The sequence below is a fragment of the Chrysochloris asiatica genome, unplaced genomic scaffold, assembly GCF_000296735.1.
Source record: "Chrysochloris asiatica unplaced genomic scaffold, ChrAsi1.0 scaffold00003, whole genome shotgun sequence".
Lineage (NCBI taxonomy): Eukaryota > Metazoa > Chordata > Mammalia > Afrosoricida > Chrysochloridae > Chrysochloris > Chrysochloris asiatica.
The window spans coordinates 32,257,041-32,279,427 of record NW_006408521.1 but is presented as its reverse complement, the minus strand read 5'-3'; the positions used below and the strand labels follow the sequence as shown (position 1 = coordinate 32,279,427).

Genomic DNA, 22,387 nt, shown 5'->3' with positions numbered 1-22,387 from the left:
AACTGCTGCCCTTAAGGTTCTCAGCCCAATTCATAACCACTACGCTACCAGAGCTCCTTAAGTATGAACCTAGGATCATTGAAATTATCCTAGGATAAATGAAATGGAATACAACACTGGAGAACATGAAATCTCAAGGCATTTGTCTGTGAACGACTCCAGCTTAGCAGAGCTTAATTCCATATTGTGTCTAGGCTCAAGTGTTCAGATGCCAATTTTTCTTGAGTTCCTCATGTACCTCTGACAGATGAACTGCCAGAGCTGGGAATAGAATATATTTCAAGGTGGGTTTTAGGCCGCTTCCCTCACATGAACACTGCTAGAGACATCCCTGAATGGTCCCAGAGTTGTAATGCTATACCTTGAGAACCTCATAGACTGACTGTAAGTGTTCCTATCTGAAATAGTCCCCTCCCTGCTGGCTGTAGGCCCAGCATGCATATGTGACTCATGGCTGCAGCCCTCAGTCATGGTTGTGGGCAGAGACCCCTTTGTTCTCTGTGCGCTATATCAGGCTTCCATGTGGAGATGGAACTTTGGAAACTCATCATGGTGTCTGTTAATACGCTCACTTGAGTGATCTGTGTTTGTGTTTGCCTTGTGTTTATTCTTATTTAAGACTTAATCAAATAAAGAGTCTCTATAAGGGAGTCCTGGTGTGGTGCTGTGGTTAATGCGCCCCACTGCAAAGCCATTTGAACTGCAAGGTCAGTGGTTCAACCTCACCAGCTGCTCCTCGGAAACCCTATACAGGGTCACTATGGGTTGGAACCAACTCAACAGCACTTAACAACAACAATAATATTTATATCTTTGAATATAGCATTTCTTTTTTCCCCTAAAACACCACAAAGATCTATATCCTAGGCATTAGTTTTCCAAAACAGACTGGTATTGGTCATTTTCAATTGGACCATTATAAGTTTTACTATGCCAGAAATGACCAATTTAAAAAGAAAATCATTACATTTATAATCAAAAAGAACATTTCAAGATTTATCTTGAAATACAATACTGTCTATGATAGGTTGATATTCACATTCCTATAAGGAAGACCAGTTAATACCATTATTATTCAAATTTACACACCAACCACCAGTGATGAAGAAATTGAAGAATTCTACCAATTTCTTCAGGCTGAAATTGATCAACATGCAATCAAGATGCATTGATAATTACTGGTGATTGGAATGCAAAAATTGGAGATCAAGAGAAGGGATCAGTTGTTGGAAAATATGGCCTGGAAGGCTGGAAATCTATCGCATGATAGAATTATGCATGACCAGTAACTTAGTCATTGCAAATATATTTTATCAGCAACATGAACAGTGACTGTGCACATGGACCTCACTGGATGGAATACAAGGATTCTAATTTATTACATCTGTGGGGAAAGACTTTGGGGATGCACAATATCATTAGTCAGAACAAAACCAGGAGCCGACTGGAACAGATCATTAATTGCTCATATGCAGGTTTAGGCTAAAGCTCAAGAAAATTAAAACAAGTCTAAGAGAACCAAACTAATAGCCTTGAGTGTATCCCACCTAAATTTAGAGACCATCTTATGAACAGTTGTGATGTATTAGATACTAATGACTAAAGACCAGAGTAGTTGGGGGATGACTTCAAGAACATCATACAAGAAAAAAACAAACTGTCATTTATAAAACAGATAGAAAGGAAAGGCCAAAATGGATGTCAGAAGAGGCTCTGAAACTTGCTCTTGAATATAAAGCCAATGGAAGAAATGATGAAGTAAGGGAACTGAACAGAAAATTTCAAAGGGTAGCTTGAGAAGACAAAGTAAAATATTGTAATGTACAAGGACCTGGAGATAGACATTTACAAGGGAAGAATATACTCAGCATTTCTGACACTGAAAAAACTGAAGAAAACAATTCCAGTCTCAGTTTTCAATATTGAAGGATTGTATGGCACTGTAGGATAAGCACTGGACTACAAACCACAAGGTCGGTGGGTCAAACCCACCAGTGGCTTATTGGAAACTCTATACAGGGTCACTGTAGGTCAGAATCAACTCAACAGCACTTAACAACAACATGGGTAGTATATTGAATGATGCATGAATCATTTCAAAAAAGGAAGGTCAATGTACCAAAAAGAATTGGTCTAAATTGGAGCATCTCAGTAGGTAGCATATGAACAAGAACTGATAGTATCGAAGGAAGAAGTCCAAACGGCACTGAAGATATTAGCAGAAACCAAGTCTCTAGGGTTTATAGGACCATCAACGGAGAAGAGCCAAGAGCGGGACCCTACCCAGAGAACCAGAGATCCCTGAGATGGAGACAGAGACGATGATGTGGAGTGATGAAGCGGCTGGGCACTTTGGATCCAGAGAAGAAGAGGGCCTGTGGGCCGAAGACTGGGGGGGAGGGGGGTGGTTTCTAGGATATGCCCTTTGGTCGGTTGATGATGCATGAAGAGGATTGGAACCATGGCAATGAAATGATGTATGATGGAATGAATGTAAAACTAAAGTTCTCTCATGTAAACATGTAAACTATCATATAATTCACAATAAAACATTAAAAAATAAAAAATAAAAAACCAAGTCTCCGGGAATTGTCAGAATAAAAATTGAAATGTTTCAACAAACCGATGCAGTTCTGGAAGTACTCACTAGTCTCTGCCAAGAAATTTGGAAGACAGCAACCTGGCCAACTGATTGGAAGAGATCCATATGTGTACCCATTCCAAAGAAAGGTGACCCAACTGAATGAGGAAATTATCAAACAATATCATTAATATCACACACAAGTAAAATTTTGCTGAAAATAATCCAAAAATGTTTGCAGCAGTACATTGACAGGGAGCTATCAGAAATTCAAGCCAGAATCAGAAGCGGACATGGAACCAGGGATATCATTGTTGACATCAGATGGATCTTAGCTGAAAGCAGAGAATACCAGAAAGATGTTTCCTTGTGTTTTAATGACTATGCAATGACATTCAACTGTTCGTATCATAACAAACTATGGAAAACATTGCAAAGAATGGGAATTATGGAACACTTAATTGTGCTCACCTGTACATAGACCAAGAGGCAGTCCTTAGAGCAGAACAAGGGCACACTTACAGTATGGTTTAAAATCAGGAAAGGTAGGCACTTGGTATCCTTTCACTATATGTATTCAACCTGTATACTGAGCAAGTATCTGAGAAACTGGACTTTAAGAAAAAAAATGTGGTATCAGGACTTGTTCATGAAGATCAAAGACTACAGCCTTCAGGATGGATTACTACTCAATTAAATAAGGCAAAAATCCTCATAACTGGACTAATAACACTATGATAAATGGAGAAAAGATTACAGTCAGGGATTTCATTTTACATACTTGGATTCTCAATCAGCTCTCATGGAAGAAGTAGTCATGAAATCAATTGGCATATTGCAGTGGGCAGATCTGCTGCAAAGGACCCCTTTAAAGTGTTAAAGAGCAAAGACGTCACTTTGAAGACTAAGGTGTACCTGACTCAACCCATAGTATTTTCAATTGCTTCATATGCATGTGTAAGCTGGACAGTTAATAAGAAAGACAAGAGAAGAATTGATGCATTTGAATTGTCATCTTGTCAAAGAAAGTACTGTCAACTGTCAGAAGAACAAACAAACCTGCATTAGAAGACATGTACCCAGAATGCTACTGTGAATCAAAGATGGTGATGGCAAGACTTTACCATCACATACTTTGGCCATTTTATCAGGAAGGACCAATCCTTTGAAAAGGACATCATCTGTGTGTGGGAAGGGGCATTTAAAAGAAGGAAGACCCCAAATAAGATGGATTGAAACAGTGGCTGCAACAATGGCTTCAAATTTCACAGTTGTGAGGATGGCACAGAACAGGAAGTGTCCCATTCTGTTTTACAGAGGGTCTCTATGATTTGGAACTGGCTCAACAGAATCTAACAACAACAAGAGAACAGTTAGCAGTTTGAGCTTACCCAGTGACTCCATAGGAGGAAAATCTACAGCCCCAAAAACAGTATAAGGCATTTGTACTCTGTCACATGAAGTCACTATGAATTGAAAATATACTCATTGGTTTTCAACAACAACAGAGCAAGAAAGCTATCCCATTCATCTTATTGTGAACGTCTTAAAGAAGATCAAGTTGAAACAAAATCATGATTAGGTTACATATCAAACAGCATCTATGTGAAACGATTGTCATCCAAGGGCAGTTAAATGCTTAACAAGTAAAACCAACAAAACCCCGAAGAAGGTGATGGTAAGGGAGTGGTGGCCATCTTACCCATAGTTGTAGGTAGTGACATTAAGGATTCTACCCATAAAGTCACCAAAGGCTTTTGATGAAAGAAAAGTGGAAGGGACAGAAGACAAGACAGAGGAAGGAAGGGACTTTCTTTAGCTTCATTGAAGTCTGCCAAATTAGGTTTTCTTGTTGCCAGTAAATAGCTTGAGAAACAAACTTAGTAGGTGAAGTATTTATGGTAGAGAAGACAATGATGATAATGATGAAAATTCACATATACTGAGCACTAGCTCTGAACCAGCTGTTTGCTAAAGATCCACCAGCATTCTTGTATAGTGATTAAGAGTCTTTACTTGTAAGCTAAATTACCTGTGTTCAGATTCCAACCCTACCAACTACCAGCTTTGTGACGATGGGCAAATCATTTCACTTCTCTCTGTTTCCATTCCTCATTTATAAATGGGGTGGGTGGTGATGCGGGGTTTGAGAGATTGCATGACATGTACATAAAGCACTTAAAACAAGTTCTCACACAGACTGGCTCTAAATGTTCTCTGAACGCACCTGTGAGGTCTCACTTTATACCCATTTTACAGGTTGGAAAGAGCAGTTCATGAGAGACAGAACTAGGAGTTTGACACTAAAGTCGAGGGTTTACAGAGTGTCTGTACTACGTTCCTGCCCAGATCACACTACTCACCTAGCAGACACAGGATTTACATTCAGGTCTGTGTTGTTCAACAGCCAGTTTTCTTCTTCTGCTGCATCTGTCTAAGGTACGCACTCTCAGGACTAATGCTGGGGGTGCTTTGGGTCCATCTGGGGCTTTCTCACCAGCCTGGTAAGTTCTGGAGATTGGTGATTTCACTGCTGGTGTCCTTCATCTCTAAATATCATCCGCTAGGAAGGAAGAAACAACTGTGACGGGTGAATTCCAGACCCACGTTCAAGTAGCCTGACTCTGCTTCAGACTGAAGACGTCAACAGTGGAAAGTTAACAACATCCCGGAAGCACATACTCATTAAGCTTCTGAAAGTCATCAGCAACTTTGTGGACATTTCCCCCCAGCCATGTCTTCAAAAGAAAAGGAGAGTGTAAGTCTCATGAGGTGGATGCATTTGGGAAGGAAGGTTTGAAGGAAAGTAGGTTTTAGTCTTATTGTCCACAATGACTAAATGCAATGCTGCATTTCTTCAAGGAAAGTGTGTCTCTTCACAGTAAGAGAAATGATAAAATTCAACTGATGCCCTTGGCATTGGTGAGGGGATGGGCCAGGGGAGACAGAAGGACTAAGGAGGGGCAGCATAAGTGGTTTGGAGGCAAACCAAAGGGTTAACAAAGTCAAGAGAAATGAGTGTTTCAATAGAAGTAATACTGGACCATCTCAGAAAGTCCCAAAGCTCCAAAAGTTGACTAGATCCAGCTAGATCTCACACACCAACCACCTCCACACAAGAAAGCCAGGAGCAAAAGGTTACTCCTGGTTACTAGTAAACAGTAAGGCTGGAGGAAAAAGGGAAAAGAGAGTCATTGTTTAGGAAGATTTCAATATATGGTGATGGAAAATTTGAAACAATATTGGTAATGGTTGTATGGCATAATTAATGTAATTGTTGTTGTTGTGTTCTTTGGGGTCAGTGCCAACACTGTATAGGGTCTCCAAGGATTGGCTGGTGAGTTTGAATCGCCAACATTATGGTTCAAACTGACCTTTCGATTCAGCGCTTTGTCCCATAGTGTCACATGTCACTACATGCTGTTGCTAGGTGCCATGGAGTCAGTACTGACTCATAGCAACTCTATGCACAACAGAATAAAACACTGCCCAGTCCTGAGCCAACCTCACAATTGTTGTCACGCTTGAGCCCGTTGATGCTACCACTTTGCCAATCCATCTCTCTGGGGGTCTTCCTCTTTTTCTTTGACCCTCCACCCTACCAAACATGATAGACCCTTCTCCAGCGACTGGTCCCTCCTGACAATATGTCTGAAGCATGAGAGACAAAGTTTGGCCATCGTTGCCTCCCAGGAGCACTCTGGCTGCACTTCTTCCAACACAGATCTGTTGGTTCTTTTGGCAGCCCATGGCACTTTCAATACTCTCCTCCAACACCACAATACATGAAAAGCACTAAAATTGCAAATGCTGTGTAATATTTTTCACAATGATTTTTAAAAAAGAATGCCAGGAGGAAGCCATTTGTGTCTCCTCAACCTTATTACTCAAGTTCTGACCTGACCCACTAAAGACAGAAACAGAGGAGGGGGTGAGAAGGGCATGTTTGTTAATCCCAGTTCTTGAAAAAGCAGACACCAAGAGAAAATTGTTAGCTGAAGTCAAGTCAGCACACAGATTCAATGTGTTGTTGTTAAATGCCATTAAGTCAGTTCCGACTCATAGTGACCCACTCTGAGAAGTGGCTAGTAAGCTTGAACTGCCGACCTTGCAGTTCAAACCAACTTTGCAATCCAGTGCATTAACCCACAGCCCGACACCAGGATGTGCAAAGATAATAGATGCGGGAAGATGGCTCTGAGGGAGAAGGGGAGGAGTCATCAGACGGAGATGCAGGTCTGACAGTTGTGATGGAAAGAGGGAAGGTTGAGTAGAAGAGTCTTCCTTTATAAAACAGTTCTAAGTCTGGCAAGGCTGATATGGACTCCTTGAGTCAAAGTTGCCATCAGAGGAATGCCCTGTCTTCCTGTCACTGGCTCGGAGCAACATGTAGACAGCAGGACCTTGTAGTGGCATGGTGACAGTTAGCTAACTAGTGGAGAGCGATCTACTTTCATGGCCGCCATAACACATGCCACTTACCAGTTAGAAGCACTGACTTTGAGTCAGCCAGACCTGATTTTAAATGTCACCATCAGCTCCTATTGGCAGTGTGACCCTGATGAAGTTATTGAATCTCACCTAGCCACAGTTTTCCAATCTTAAATAAAGTATCCTAACATCTTCCTCATAGGGTTATTTCAAAAAGCAAATGAAAAAGTATATGCACAATTTTAACACAGTACCTGAAAATATAAGACTTATATAGTTGAAGTAAAGGTTCCTAATGTAATGCTGTAGGATAAAACACTGGACTGCAGGGCCAATGTGAACCACAAGGTCGGAAGTTCAGACTCACCAGACACTCCTTGAAAACTTTATACAGGGTCACTGTGAGTTGGAACCAATTCAACAGTACTTAATAACAACAACAGATATAAATGGTTTGTGCCTGATTTTTAACTTGAAGGTTGGCAGTTCAAAACCACCCAGCAGCACCACAGAAGAAAGGCCTGGTGGTTTATGTCCACAAAGATGACAGCCAAGAAAATACTAAAGCGCAGTTTTACTTGGTAATACATGAGTTGGAAATGACATGCAGGGAATTTTCTAGAGGAGGTAGAGACAAGGACATTAGCCAACTTAAAGTCTAGTTTTAGCTCTACCACTGCTAGCAGATTTTAACTAGTCTATGGTTATAAGAGAGAAAGAGAACTCACCTCACTGGGTGTAAGGACAAAAGGAGACAATTTACAGGGACGGAGACACTCAGCAAACTGTAAAGAGCCCCCCACCCCAGATAGAAAGGGGGGCACCTGTTATCTTAGTTCACCTCCATCTAGTTACAGGTCTTAGCTCCCTGCATTTGGCCCTTTCTTGACCCAAACCAATGGCCAATCTGAGTTCTAGAACCTGTATATGCTTAGAGAGGATTTCCATTGCTCGTGATTTCTCATGTGTGTTCCCACTGCTTCTCGTTCTGTCCTTTCCCAGCCAAGTTTATACACAGGAGAGTAATTCATACTCAAATACTGATGTCTTCAGGGATGCCCTCCCAGGAATACAACTTAAAGTGGACTTTAAACAGATGTCCCTGGACACTTAGTAGACTTAACTAAGGGATTCAATATCACTGAGGAACTCTAAGTACCAATGACAGTAATACGTAACCCTAGTCCTGACCAGAATCAGACACCCAGGCAGAGCTGAACTGTACCCGGAGCATACCACTGGAGGTCTAAGATCGAGATAAAGCAGGAACTGGTGTTGTTAAGTGTCATCACGTCATTTCCAAATCATAGGAACCCTGGATAGGGTTTCCAAGGAGTGGCTAGTGAGTTCAAACCAACCTTGAAGTCGAGTGCCTATCCTAAGGCACCATACCAGCACTTAGGGCTGGGAAAATCAGAAAAGTGAAGCCGGGAAGAGGAAAGGGTGAATAGAGAAAGCAAAGAGGTGGTTAGATGCGGGTAGGTGTGTTGGGGAGAAGACAGAAAAGGCAGAGACGTCATGTGTTCTTCAGGGACACTGCAGTGTGTGTGTATCAGACACAATGAATATGGATGGATTCACACAGGGCCAAGCTGAAATCCTAGCTCTGCCTTGACTAGCTGTGTGACCTTAGGCAAGTTTCTTAAGCCCTCTGAGCTTTGCTTTACCTGTTTGTAAAATGCAGATACCTATAGTACCTATCTCAACTTGTTTGAGGATCTGTTAGATAATATACTGATACTGAGCACATAATAAGCACTTAACAAATTGTTATTAGACCCGTTAGCATCACCCTCCCAAGTATAATTCAATGACGCCTGGCTTTCCTTTATGAAAATTCAAACCTTTCATTCCCCACAGTGAGTTCATAGTTCAAATGCAAACAACGTCATAGAATTGACAGCAGTGATTGCCCTCAATGCTGACTCTGAGCAGTTCTGTCCCCAGAGTCCTCCAAAGGGGACAGACCCTGGGTCAATGTCTTGTTTATAAACTAGGAAGGAGCTCTGGTAGCATAGTGGTTACGAATCAGGCTGCTATCCTCAGGGTCAGCAGTTTGAAACTACCAGCTGTTCTGCGGGAGAAAGATGAGGCGTTATGCTCCCGTAAAGATTGACAGCCTCGGAAACCCTGTACAGGGTCGCTATGAGTCAGAACCGACTCCACAGCACATAACAACAACAACAACAATGCCTCAGTAGTTCAAATCTATAGTCCAAACCTAATGACGAGGATGGGGTGGGAACTTACCTAAGGAAACGTTTGGAAACTAGAGAAGCAGGAAAGGGGACTCTGAGTAAAGAAACCAAGTGGAGAAGCTACCCAAAGGATGGGGGTTGCAGCTCAGAAGAGCCCAGCTTCAAGGAAGGGCAGGAAGGATCCTCAGGAATGGCCCCAAGTCGCGTGAACTGTTGCCAGGTAGAGAAGTTGATAAACCACAGATAACACCCACCCACCCCTCTCAGTGGCCATGACCCACTCATCAGTTCACAAGTCAGAATCAGGAACACACTGGGACCTAGAGGAGCTGGTGGTTCTTGGGAAACCACTCAAGTGTGGAAGACAGAGCAAAGCAGGAACTAAATATAGCACCAAAACAAACATTCAGCAGCAGCCAAACTCAGGTTTTCAATAGCAGGAGCAAAGAGAGGAGGTCAAGGCCCTAGGAAGCAGCGCTCACATGGGTCCCCTTGTGCCACCAACACTGCTTATATAAATCTTGAAATGAGGTTGATTGCTTTCTTCAACTTCATTCTATTCAAAATTGTTTTAGCTGTTTTAAGGAGACCTGTAGTGTGCTAAATGCTTGGCTGCTAACCAAAAGGACTTTGGTTCAATATCACCAGCCACTCCACTGGAAAAAGATACGATTGTCAGCTTCCCTGTACCTTAGAGCCTTGCACACTCTATTGGACATTGGGTAGCTATGAGTTAGACCTATAGGAAGGCAATGGATTGTTGTTGTTGTCAGATGCCCTTGAGTCAGTTCCCACTCATAGCAGAACAGAACGAAAATTGTCCCATCCTCACAAGTGTTGTTACCATTGTGTTAATGCATCTCCTTTGGGAGCTTCCTGGTTTTCACTGACCACCCACTTTACCAAGCATGATGTCCTTCTCTAGGGCCTGGTCTCTCCTGCTAATATGTTGAAACCTTGCCATCCTCGATTCTAAGGAGAATTCTAGCTGTATTTCTCCCAACACAGATACGTTTCTTCCTCTGGCAGTTGATGGTACTTTATTCTTCTCCATAATTCAAATGCATCAGTGCTTCTTCAAGATTCCTTTATCATCGCACAACTTTCATAAGCATATGAGGCTATTAAAATATGATAACTTGGATCAGAGGCACTTTAGTCTTTAAACTGATGTCGTTCTTCTTTAAAGAGGTCTTCTGCAGCAGATTTGCCTAATGCAATAATACATCATTTGATTTCTTGACTGCCGTTTCCATGAGTGTTGAAATGGATCCAAACTAAATGAAGTCTTGGACAACTTCAATCTTTTTTGCATTTATCATGGTGTTATTTACTGGTCCAGTTGTGAGAATGTTTGTTTTCTTTACATTGAGGTGCAATTCTTACTGAAGGCTGTGGACTTTGGTCTTCATCAGTAAGTATTTTAAGTCCTCTTTGCTTTCATTAGAAACCAAGGTTGCATCAGCTGCATATCACAGGTCGCTTATAAGTCTTCTTCCAGTCCTGATGGCACTTTCTTCTTCATATAAAAATAATCCAAGGGCATATTTTCCAGTGAAAACAAGCCCAAAAGAGCTGCACCTTGCAAGCCCTACACAGGATCACACTTAACAACAATATTCAAGGTACACTTTTGGCTCTTTTAGACTTTTTAAATTTTTCTTCAATATCTGTCTGAATTTTCACATGTGCAATGTATGGTCTCTTCCACTGCCGGCCCCTGGTCTTGTTTTGGCTGCTAATATTGAGCTTTTCAACTGTCTCCTCCCACAGATGTAGTTAACTTGGTTCTTGTGTATTCCATCTGGTGTATCATCATCTTTTTAATGAATTAGTCTTTGGTCTTGCAAAATTCTATCATGTCTTTTCCAGCATCATTTCTATACCCAAGGCCATATTTTCAACTACCTCTTTGTTTCCAACCTTCACATCCCAAACACCAGTAATTATCAATGCATCTTGACTGTGTATTTCATCAATTTCAGACTGAAGAAGTTGGTAGAAATCTTCACTTTCAAATCATTGGCGTTAATGGTTGGTGTGTAAATTTTAATAAAAGTGGTAATAACTGATCTTCCTTGTTGTTAACTGCCATCGAGTCAATTCTGACATGTAGTGACCCTGTACAGGATTTCCAAGAAGTGACTGGTATGTTTGAACCACCGACCTTGTGGTTAGCAGCTGGTGTTTATCCTAAAGCACCGTACCAGGACTTCCTTGTAGAAGCATGGATATTATCCGATGAGAAATAGCACTGTACTTCAAGATAGCTCTTGAAATGTTTTTGTTTTTGTTTTTGTTTTAACTAATGTGTTGCCATTCCTCTTAAATTTATTATTCCCCATATAGTAAACCATGTGATTATCTGATTCAAAATGTCCAATACCAGTCCATTTCAGCTCTCTAATGTCTCGGATACTGATCTTTATGTGTTTCATTTTATTTTTTGACAGCTTCCAATGTTCCTAGATTCATACTTCATCTATTCCATGTTCTGATTATCATGGATGTTTGCAGCTATTTCCCCAGCAGATGGTGGTTCCAAAAGCTTTACTCCATTTGCATCATCGTGGTCACCTCTACTTTGAGAAGGCAGCTCTTCCCCAGTTGGGTTATGTTTAGTGCCTTACAATCTGAGGGACTAATCTTTCGGCACTATAGCTGTCAATATTCTGGTGCTATTCATAATGTTTTCATCTTCTGGCACTCTATCTGGTAATGCCCTATTGCTAGTCATAGGGCTTTCAGTGGCTAAACATTCAGAAGCAGTCCTCCTCTCCTTCTTCCTATTCAGTCTTAGTCTGGAAGCTCTGCTGAAACCAGGGCTGGAGGGCCCTGCTGGTATTTAAAATACTGGTGGCACACCTGTCAGCATTGCAGCAACACACAAACCACCACAGCACAACAAAGCAACAGACAAGTGGTAGAGCAATGATCTTCCTTTGCTTTTTCATTTAAAATTTAAAAGAAATTTATTTAAAAGGAAAACTCTTGCCTGATTTTTGAAAGAAATTGCATTAAACCTGTACATCAATTTAGAAAGAAGTAAAACTGCCCCTCTTTGCATATGACATGATTGTTTACCTAAAAGATGACGATCTGCCAACAAATCTTGGAATAAATGAATGAGGTCACAGGATACAAGATAAGCATCCAAAAAGCAATTGTACTGCTATATACAACTATTATTGTTGTCAATATTGTTAGGTACCTTTTCAACTCACAGCAATCTTATGGACAGCAGAACAAAGCACCGGCCAGTCCTGTGCCCCCCTCATCATCATTCCCATGTTGCAGTTGCTGTGACAATCCATCTCATGGAGGATCTACCTCTTTTTCACTGACTGTCCACTTTACCAAGCATGATGCTTTTCTCCAGACCGAACTCTCCCGATAATATGTCCAGAGTACATGACTAGAAGTCACCATCTAATTAGCATTCTGGCTGTACTTCGTCCAATATTTTTTTTTTTGGAAACTCTTTCTTGTGACTTGAATGCAGGTGCACAGACCAGGTCGTCAGTTTCACATTCTGCAAATCCTACACTTTGTTTCATCTCAATGTAACAACTGTTATTACACTTCCTCCCTGTGGTTCTTATTTCCATTCCACCCTCCACCGTAGGGTCTGTTTGAACCACAAGGTCAGCGGTTCAAACTCACCAGACGCTCCTCAAAAACCCTATACAGGGTCACTATGAGTTGGAACTGGCTCCATGGCACTTACCAACAACAGCATCATTTTACTTGGATGAGATATTAATGATACTACTGTTTGATAATTTCTGCATTCCATGATATCATTTCTTTGGAATAAGCACCTATGTGGAGTTCATCCAATCAGTTGGCCAGGTAGCTAGTTGTGTTCCAAATTTCTTGGTATAGACAAATAAGTTCTTCCAGCATTGCATCTGTTTGTTGAAACATTTCAATTTGTATTCCATCAATTCCTGGAGCCTTGGATATTTTGCTAATACATTCAGTGCAGCTTAGACTTTTTCCCTCAGTACCATCAGTTCTTGATCCCATGCAACCTCCAGAAATGGTTGGACACGGACCAGTTCTTTTTGGTACAGGGATGCTGTGCATTCCGCTCATCTTCTTTTGATGCTTCCTGTATTGTTCACTATTTTGCCCATAGAATCTTTCAATATTGTGCAAGACTTGAATGTTTATTTTTTTCAGTTCTTTCAGCTGAATATGTTCTTCCCATTTGACTCGCTAACTCCATACTTTAATTTGTCTTCTTAAGTCACTCTTTGAAATATTCTGTTCAGTCCTTACTTCATCATTTCTTCCTTTTGATTTAACTATTTTACATTTAAGAGCAAGGTTTAGAGCCTCTTTTGACATTTGTTTTGGTCTTTCCTGTCTTTTAATTATCTTTTTATTTCTATATGTATCATGCTTTTGATGTCATCCCACAACTCACTTGTCTTTGGTCATTAATATTCAATGTGTCAAATATATTTTTGAGCTCTAAATTCAGGTGGAACATAATCAAGGTCATACTTTGGTTGTTTTGGACGTGTTTTAATTTTCTTTAATTTCAACATGAACTTGCATATGAGCTACTGATGGTCTGTTCTGTAGTTGGCCCTTGGTCATGTTCTGAGTAATGATATTGAGCTTTTCCACTTTTTTTTGACACAGATGTAGTCAATTTGACTCCTGTATATTTCATCAGCAAAGAAGTCCCTGTGTATTGTCACTGTTTATGTTGTAGTAAAAAGATATTTGACATGAACACGTTCCTGGTCTTGCAAAATCCTGTCATGTGATCCGCATTATTTCTGTCATCAAGGCCATATTTTCCAGTTACTAATCCTTCTTTGTTTCTAACTTTCACATTGCAATCACCAGTAATTATCAATGCATTTTGGTTGCATGCTTGATCATTTTCAGATTGCAAACATTGGTAAAAATAAATCTTCAATTTCTTCATCTTTGGCATTAGTGGTTGATGTGTAAGTCTGATAATAGTCCTATTAACTGGTCTTCTTTGAAGGCCTATGAATATTATCCTACCATTGACAGCATTGTATTTCCGGATAGATCATGAATGTTCTTTCCGAGGGTGAATGTGACACAGTCCTTCTTCAGTTTGTCATTCCCAGCCAGCATAATAGAGATTATGATTGTCTGATACAAGATGGCCAATACCAGTCCATTTCACCTCACTAATGCCTAGGACATCAATCTCCAAGCATTCCACTTCACTTTGGCAACTTCCCATTTGCTTTGAATGATACTTTGTACATCCCATGTTCCAATTATCTTTTTAGAGCAGCTTTTAAATACCTTTATTCACAAATCAGTATAATAATCCATTTTAATGTCATCTATACAACAGAGTGGATTAAGAATTATATAGTTATAAGGAAATAATTATTTTATGGAACGGAATAATTGGATATGCTGCTTCCTGCAATAATAACATAATGACCCAACTCTAGCCTTGGAATGGACCAATTTTATGTTACTCCTAGAATGTCTGAGCTAGGTGTGCTTTCTTGGTGCAGCTTTCTGAATGAATGAATATATGTGGGGACTTCCAAAAGTTGGTGGAAATTTTCCATTTTTCTGTGATCCAAAGCTTAAGAGAAAGATACTTTCTGAGAGTCAGCAATTGGAACAAGATCTCCCCAAGGTTGAGGAAAAGTAGAATAGAGGAATATATCTATATATATATATATCCCTTCACATCTCAAATGCCCATACATTTGCGATGCTTTTCAGGATAATTGGGGAAGATCAGGAGAAGGAGTCCCTAAAGCAATATATACATTTCTAAAATTTCCATACCAAGGTCTAATGTGTAAAAGACAATTGATGGACGGAAGGGACCCAATCAGCCACAGATTGAAAGGTATGTGCAATATCGTCAAGGGGCTGCTGGTCTCATAAAACCACACACACCTCATTTATCTGTAATTTAAAAATAATTCATTCCCTTGCTGAGAAAGTGGTGCGTCTGCAATACCGGCGCCATGAGGTATGGGCTAGAGAACTTTATCAGGCGTCTAAGGGGTTCTTCTCTGTCAGCCAAGATGCTGGCACCGAAGTCACTTTTGAACTTGGTCTCAAGCTCATATTGTGCAAATTCTAGTGTTGGTTGAGGGTTGTTGTTATTGTTAAGTGCCATTGAGTCAGTTCCAACCCAAAGCGACCCTGAACAGGGTTTCTGAGGCAGTAAATCTTTACAGGAGCAGAAAGCCTTATCTTTCTCCCACAAAACAGCTGGTAGTTTCGAACTGCTGACCTTGCGGTTTACAGCTCGATTCGTACCCACTGAAGGTAGTCTCCAAATATTTCTTATGTCACTTTTAGGACTCTTTCTTTTGGTTTTCATGAATGATCCTTAAATCCATATTTGTATTGAGCCACAGGCTTCTTTGCTGTAGAGGTGAAATAGAATTATGAGTTTCAAAGACCTGATTATACTGTTTAAAAACAATAGCCTTAAGAGAGGACAGATAGCGATTCCAGAAGTCCACTTTCACAATTTGATGGTGTTTGGTGACAATTGCCAGTGCCTGACTGAGGAGGGGTAAATTCCTCTTCAACCTGGAGAACGAGATGAACATATACGGAGTCTGAGGAGAACACACCACATAAGTATCTTTGTACTGGTTTGGTTTCGTATGGTGAGTTCCCTAGGCAATTCAAATCCACACTGCATTCTCCTCACCATCTCTGAAGCTGACTGTCACATTTAAAAAAAAAAAATGTTTTATTGTGAATTATGTGACAGTTTACATGGGAGAACATTAGCTTTATATTCATCCAATCATATATCGTTTCATTGCCATGGTTACAGTCTCCTCCATGTATCATTGACCACCCAAATGGTCTCACTTTTTTAATGCTCTCTGAAGAATTTTTGTAAATGAACATTTGAAGTGGTCCACATCAAAAGGGTCAGTGTCTCCACCTATTTTTTACTCATCTTAAAAACATCCCAAAGTTTCTGGTGCCGATAAACTTGATTATAAATGATGTCCAAAACGGCCACGTAATTGAAACTTGCACACTTCTCCTCACAGAGTAGAGCCAAGTTGTGCATAAGGGGTTCATTTCTCTGCCTGAAGTTTATGGTCTGCAGTTGATATTCAGAAAAAAAGTCCCATGTCTTTAGGATTGTCATCATTTCTGCCATTGAGATTCTCAAGACAATCCTCTTGATAAACTCGGCAACAGTCTCATCCATCTCTCTGGTACTGCAGTTTTTCTGCCCCACGCTGGAAGACGACAATCTTCAACTGTCCAAAAGGTCTTGAGCCCAAATCTGATGTGGCTTCCTTACCAACAAGAAAGGGCAGTCATCTTTAGGAGCATGATTGGGGTCGTGAGCCTTGGAACATGCAGCAGTTGACAAAAAGTCGTCTCGGAGCCCTGGGATCTGGCTTTTTCAAGACTCCCTCCACCTTGTGGGGTCCGCGATCCCAAACCTCCCAGGTTGTCCTACTGGCCCTTATCTCCAGACATCTCAGTCTTCAGCAGCTGTTGCCACTGGCCCCATGTTCCAATTATTAATGGATGTTTTCAACTGTTTCTTCTCATTTTGAGTCATGCTACGTCAGCAAATGAAGGTCCTGAAAGCTGTACTCCAACCGCATCATTAAGGTCAACTTTACTTTGAAGAGGCAGCCCTTCCTCAATCGTATTGTGAGTGCCTTCCAATGTGAGGGGCTCGTCTTCTGGAACTCTATCAGACAATGTTTCTGACATAAAACTTTCACTTGGCAAATTTTTCAGAAGTAGATTGCCAGTCTATCTTAATCTGGAAGCTCTATACTGCGGTGACTTGTATGTGGCTGTGAAACTGGAATCTATGCCACTGGTATTTCAAATACCAGCAGGGTCACCCATGGTGGACAGGTTTCAGCCGAGCTTCCAGACCAAGACAGACTAGGAAGGGAGACCTGATGATCCTTCTAGCTGCTAAAATTTAACAATACAATACCACTTACAGCCACTCACAAGAGGAATATGGACACATAAACCTAAATGGGAGGAGGCCCTGGTTGTGCAAAGGATTAAGTGCTCTGCTAACAGCCAGACAGTTGATGGCTTGAACCCACCCAGAGGCATCTCAGTAGAAAGTCCTGGCAAACCACCTCCCCAAAGACACAACTTTGAAAATCAACGCCACGCAGTTACATAACACAAGGGGATTGCTGTGAGCCAACTATTTGATTTGGATTTTTAACCTTAATGTAAATTTTATATATTGAAAAGTACTAAGCCATTGGTGAAAGGAATCTGATGAAAGGATATCTGTTTATCAGAGAACATATACAAATAAATGGAGACACATACTGTGTTCATGGATTGGAAGCGTCAACCTAGTAAAGACATGAATTCTCCTCCTGGGTGGAAGTGGGAGTTCCCTAACCCTCAGGACCTACACTGAAACCTCCCAGCTGGAGGGGCAGCATGCCTCATTTCTCCTAGGGCAGGAGGTGGGCGGTGGGGAAAGCCCTTTCTCTCCACTCTGGCTCCTCTGATATAAACCTCAGACAGGAAGAAGGGCTAGGATGGAAGTCCAGGCTTCACTACAACCTGCACAGATGAATCTCGCAGCTTTCTAATTGGCCTTCTCTGACACCACTCCTGTGGGGGTTGGGATACTGTATTACAGAGTGGAAGTCTAAGCTCCCCACATTGCAGATACCAGGGTGGCCTCAGTGGGGAGTGGGGCTGCGGTTTTTCTCTGGTGTTTGCCTGCAGTAGAACAGCCATTATCTAAAAGTTCTGTCTTGCTTGGCTGCCTCTTTCCTGGGCCTTTAAAAGAGCAGCCTCTTATTGTCTGCGCCTATTGGTGTTTTCAGGTTGTTGCTGGCTTCTTAATGTCAAGACTTTATCTATAAAAGGCAAAAAGAAAGCCCAGGTAAGTCACCTCTGCATCATTCCTTGGGCCACAGGCCTTTGCTGGTCTGCCTTCTCTCTCCACCTTTCAGAGTTCCTTTTGTTTTATATATAATGTCTAGATTTCTTGTAGTACTTAATAGGATAAATAAGGAAAAGTACATTTTTCCATCTTCCCAGAGCTGATTATACCTATTTTTGTTCACCGTTATATCCTCAACACTAAACCCAGTTCCTGGTACAGAGCAGTAGGTTCTATATGAATAGTCTAGTGAATGAATGGATGGATGAATGCCATGAAATCCAAAGTAGCCCTGTCACATGTAAGCCATGTATGTGGTACAGTTACATGCTCTGCTCAGTTATTTACCCAGAGCTGGGTAGTTTGAGTCTGACTGGAGTTACCTTAGAAGAAAGTCCTGGTGATATATTTTAGAAAGTCCAGGCCCTAAAAACTCTGACATACAAGGGGTGATTTCCCACATCTAAGCTTTTTCACAGGTCTAAATTCTCCCAGAAACCTCTTTAAAAAGTAAATGATGTTTCATTTTCTTTAGCAGGCCTGTTCCTCAAAAGTTATCTATCTGAAAGGTTGAAAGAATCACAGAATTAACCTTCTAGGTTCTTGTAAGAATTCAAGAAGGAGTTCACAGAAATCACTTAGAAACTCCCCTATTATTAGCAAACTGTTAATAAAAACCGGCATTAGTTCCAGGACTCCCCCACAGATGCCAAAACCTGAAGCGTTGTAGGATAATCAATCAACCATAAGGTCAATTTGAACTATAGGTCAGTGGCTCAAACTCACTAGCTGCTCCTCAGAAACCCTATACAAGGTCGCTATGAGTCGGAACTTACTCAAAGGCACTTAACAACAACACTAAGACTCAAGTCCCTAATATAGAATGCCATGGTATTTGCGTATCGCCTACACACATCTTCCCATATACTTCAATCATCTCTTGTTGTTGTTGTTGTTGTTGTTAAGTGCCCTTGAGTAAGTTTGGACTCATTGCAACCCTATATAGAGTTTCCAAGGAGCAGCTTCATGGGCTTGAAATGCCCACCTTGTGGTTAGCAGTTCAGTGCTTATCCTATAGCACCACACTGGGCTCTTAAATCATCTCTAGGTTACTTATAATACCCAAATTCAAAGTAAATATCACTCTGTGCTCCCTCTTAGCCTTTGAGGAATGGCTTCGAACACCTAATTGCTTTTCTTTCCCCCTGAATATTTTCCATCCATGGATGGTTGAATTCGCATGCGGAACTCACAGATACAGAGGACCAACTGGAGTATTTTCATGTGAAAAACTATGTATGGATTTTATTTTTATCAGTTGGATTTATTTCTTACTGATTTGCTTTATCATGTTAGGGGTGATGTCCCTTCATTTCAGATTCATTTTCAACATGACAATATGTTCCCAAAGCTAAGTCTCTCATCCTCCACCTCAGTCTTTATGTCAAGCCATCACTAATCTGCAAATGGAATGTCAGTGTGGCCGAGGATCTTCAGAACTCATTGGATTTGGTGTTCCTTCTTTTGTCCAGCACTTAGGTCACCCCGTAATTGCTCCATTTTACAAAGACATGTATTGGTTTCTTTCAACATTGGATGTTTCGACTTGGGCATAAAGGAGCTCTTATATTTTTATGCTAATATTTTCTATTGGATCCTGCTAGGTAGCTGCAGGTATAATGTTGCTGTTGTTGTTGTTATTGTTGTTATGTGTCCTCGTGTCGTTTCTGACTCTTAGTGACTCTGTTTATGGTTTCCGATGAGTGGCTGGTGAGTTTGAAGCTCCAACCTTGTGGTTCAAATAGACCTTGTGGCTCAGTACTTATCCTACAGAGCCACACCACGACTCCATTTTTGTTGTTGTTGATGATGTCCATCATCATAATATCAGCTGCAACATAGGAAGCTTTTATTGGTTCTCAGGCCCTTTGTTCCAAGTTTTCCCAGAATTGTTGCAATGAATCTTCACAAAAGAACTGGAAGATAGGCATTCACTTGGCTGCTAATGATGTTAGAGAAAAGGAGGTTCACCAGAATGCAGCTCCGAAGAAAGGCCTGGTGATTTATTTCTGCATAATCAGCTACTGAAAACCCCATGGGGCATACAGTTCTACTCTGGCACTCTTGAGGCCACTATGGGGTAGAGTTGACCTCATGGCAACTGGTTTACTAGCCACACATTTTAAATAAGACAATGAAGGTTTCGCGAGTTAAATAGCTTGCCCAAAGTTATAGGGCTACTAAGCATTGTCCTGGTGTGGCGCTGTAGGATAAAGGCCAGCTGGAACCACAGGTTGGCAGTTAAAACCCACCAGACACTCCTCGGAAACCCTAGACAGGGTCACTATGAGTTGGCATGGATTCTACTTAACACTGATGCCAGGGCTCCAACGTAGGGCCACCTGAGCCAGAGCCTGGGGCAGTGGGGAGCCAGCTTCTCTAGCAATGACAGGCACACAAATCAATGTTTCCCCAGAGGCTCCCTCTTCCCAGAGGTAAAGCAGTTTAAATCCTGAACAAGCCTGGCTCACAGAAATCAAAATTTCAAACAGAATAACAGGAGGAGGTCTGAGTTCTGCTTAATTGACCCAGTATAATTATTTCCATTAAATTGCTCCACATCTGGGGATGGGTATTTACTAAGCAGACATAGACTAGCCCTGTGGTTCCCTCTAGCACCTGCTTCAGTCTGGAGGAAGTTAATTGCATGGAAAGTTCTCGTCAAAATCACCGACTTTCCTATTCCCACTGATAGCAGAAGCACACACACAGAGCTCACGTGCTGCCTCTGAATGGCCTACCTCAACCCACTGTCAGGCACTAAGTCACATAGTTATTGTAACTGCTACAACAGGGCAGGGAGCAGGGATTCTCTGGATCACAGACCCTACTCTGACCCCCCCACCCCCACCAACCATCACCAAGAGAGACTAACCAGGAAGGAGATGCAGGGCAAAGTTGTCTTTTTCCTTTTTCAGAACACAAAAAGATAAATTACAGCTCTGTTAGTAACATAATTACTTTAATTAAAATTTAAGGGGTCAGAAAAGCCAACGCTGAATGTCAGATTTCCAATGATGTGTGCTAAGCTTGGGAGAAAAGAAATACAATCCTGTAAACAACTAACATATTATAACCGAAGCCAAGTATGGTGGTGCATTCTCTTAGAGTCAGAATAGCAATTAAGTGCTAACCAAGATCCCATTCTCTGTCCTCGCCTGCCTCTGCCCTCATTTCACACCAGGTAACAATTATGTGATGAGACTATGGGGGCTTTTCCCTTTCCCCAACCAAGCAGTAGTCATCCTCCAAGACCCTTCTTAAGTTCTCCCCTGGACCCTTTTACTGAAGACTGTCCCACAAAAATCCTCCCATCCTAATCAGCCACTGTACTTGTTTTCTGCACTGTGTATTTTCTTTCTTAATTGGACTGATTTCAGCTTTGTTCAGTAGTCTGTCATATACAGCCCTTTAATTGTGTTGCGTCTCCCTAATAAGATTATAAGCTCTCGGGAGGCACCGAACATGTCATATGAAAGCACAGGCATTTAGAGCTGGAGGCATCGCAGAAACTCCACTGCAGATGAGAAAACAGGTCACAGAAGTGGTTGGGGACAAAACGAGGGCTAGAGCACAAGAATTCTAACTCTTATTTCAACAAACCCTGCCCCAGCTCAGTGGGAGGTTTTGAGTTAGTCCCCATCTGTGACTATGCTCCATCATCCGTGGTTAGAGTCCTGGTGTGGTGCTGAAGGACAAGCACTGGGTGACAAGTCAGTGTGAACTGCAAGGTGGGCAGTTCAAACTCACCAACCACTCCTTGGCAACCCAATGCAGGGTTGCTATAAGTCAGCACTGATTCAGTGGCACTTAACAACACCACTGCCTGTCTGTTAGTTTGTTGTGCTGTGGTGGATTGAGTGTTACTGTGATTCTTGAAGCAGTGCTGCTAGTATTTCAAACACCAGCAGTGTCATCCATGGTGGACAAGTGTCTGGAGCTTCCCAACTAAGAGAGATGAGGAGAAAAGTCTGGGTGATTTGCTGTCAAAAATTTATAGTGAAAACTCTATGGAGAGGATGAGTCCCACAGGTTGGAAATCACTCAGAACACAATGAACTCAAGCATATCAATGCTCAGAAAGATGGTGCAGGGTCAGAAAATGTTTTATTATTGGTATATGGGATTGTCATGAACTGGAGGCGACTTTATGGTAAATAACAATTCTACCTTAGTGACCTGTGAATAGGAGGGTGCTGGAGGATCCTCCTCATAGATCGCCCC

At 41.4% G+C, this 22,387-nt stretch overlaps 1 pseudogene; it reads right to left on the bottom strand.

The window, feature by feature from the left end:
* The window catches only part of LOC102836739, a 25,819-nt pseudogene extending 9,399 nt beyond the window's left edge, over nt 1-16,420 (bottom strand).
* Nucleotides 16,421-22,387: the final 5,967 nt, after the last annotated feature.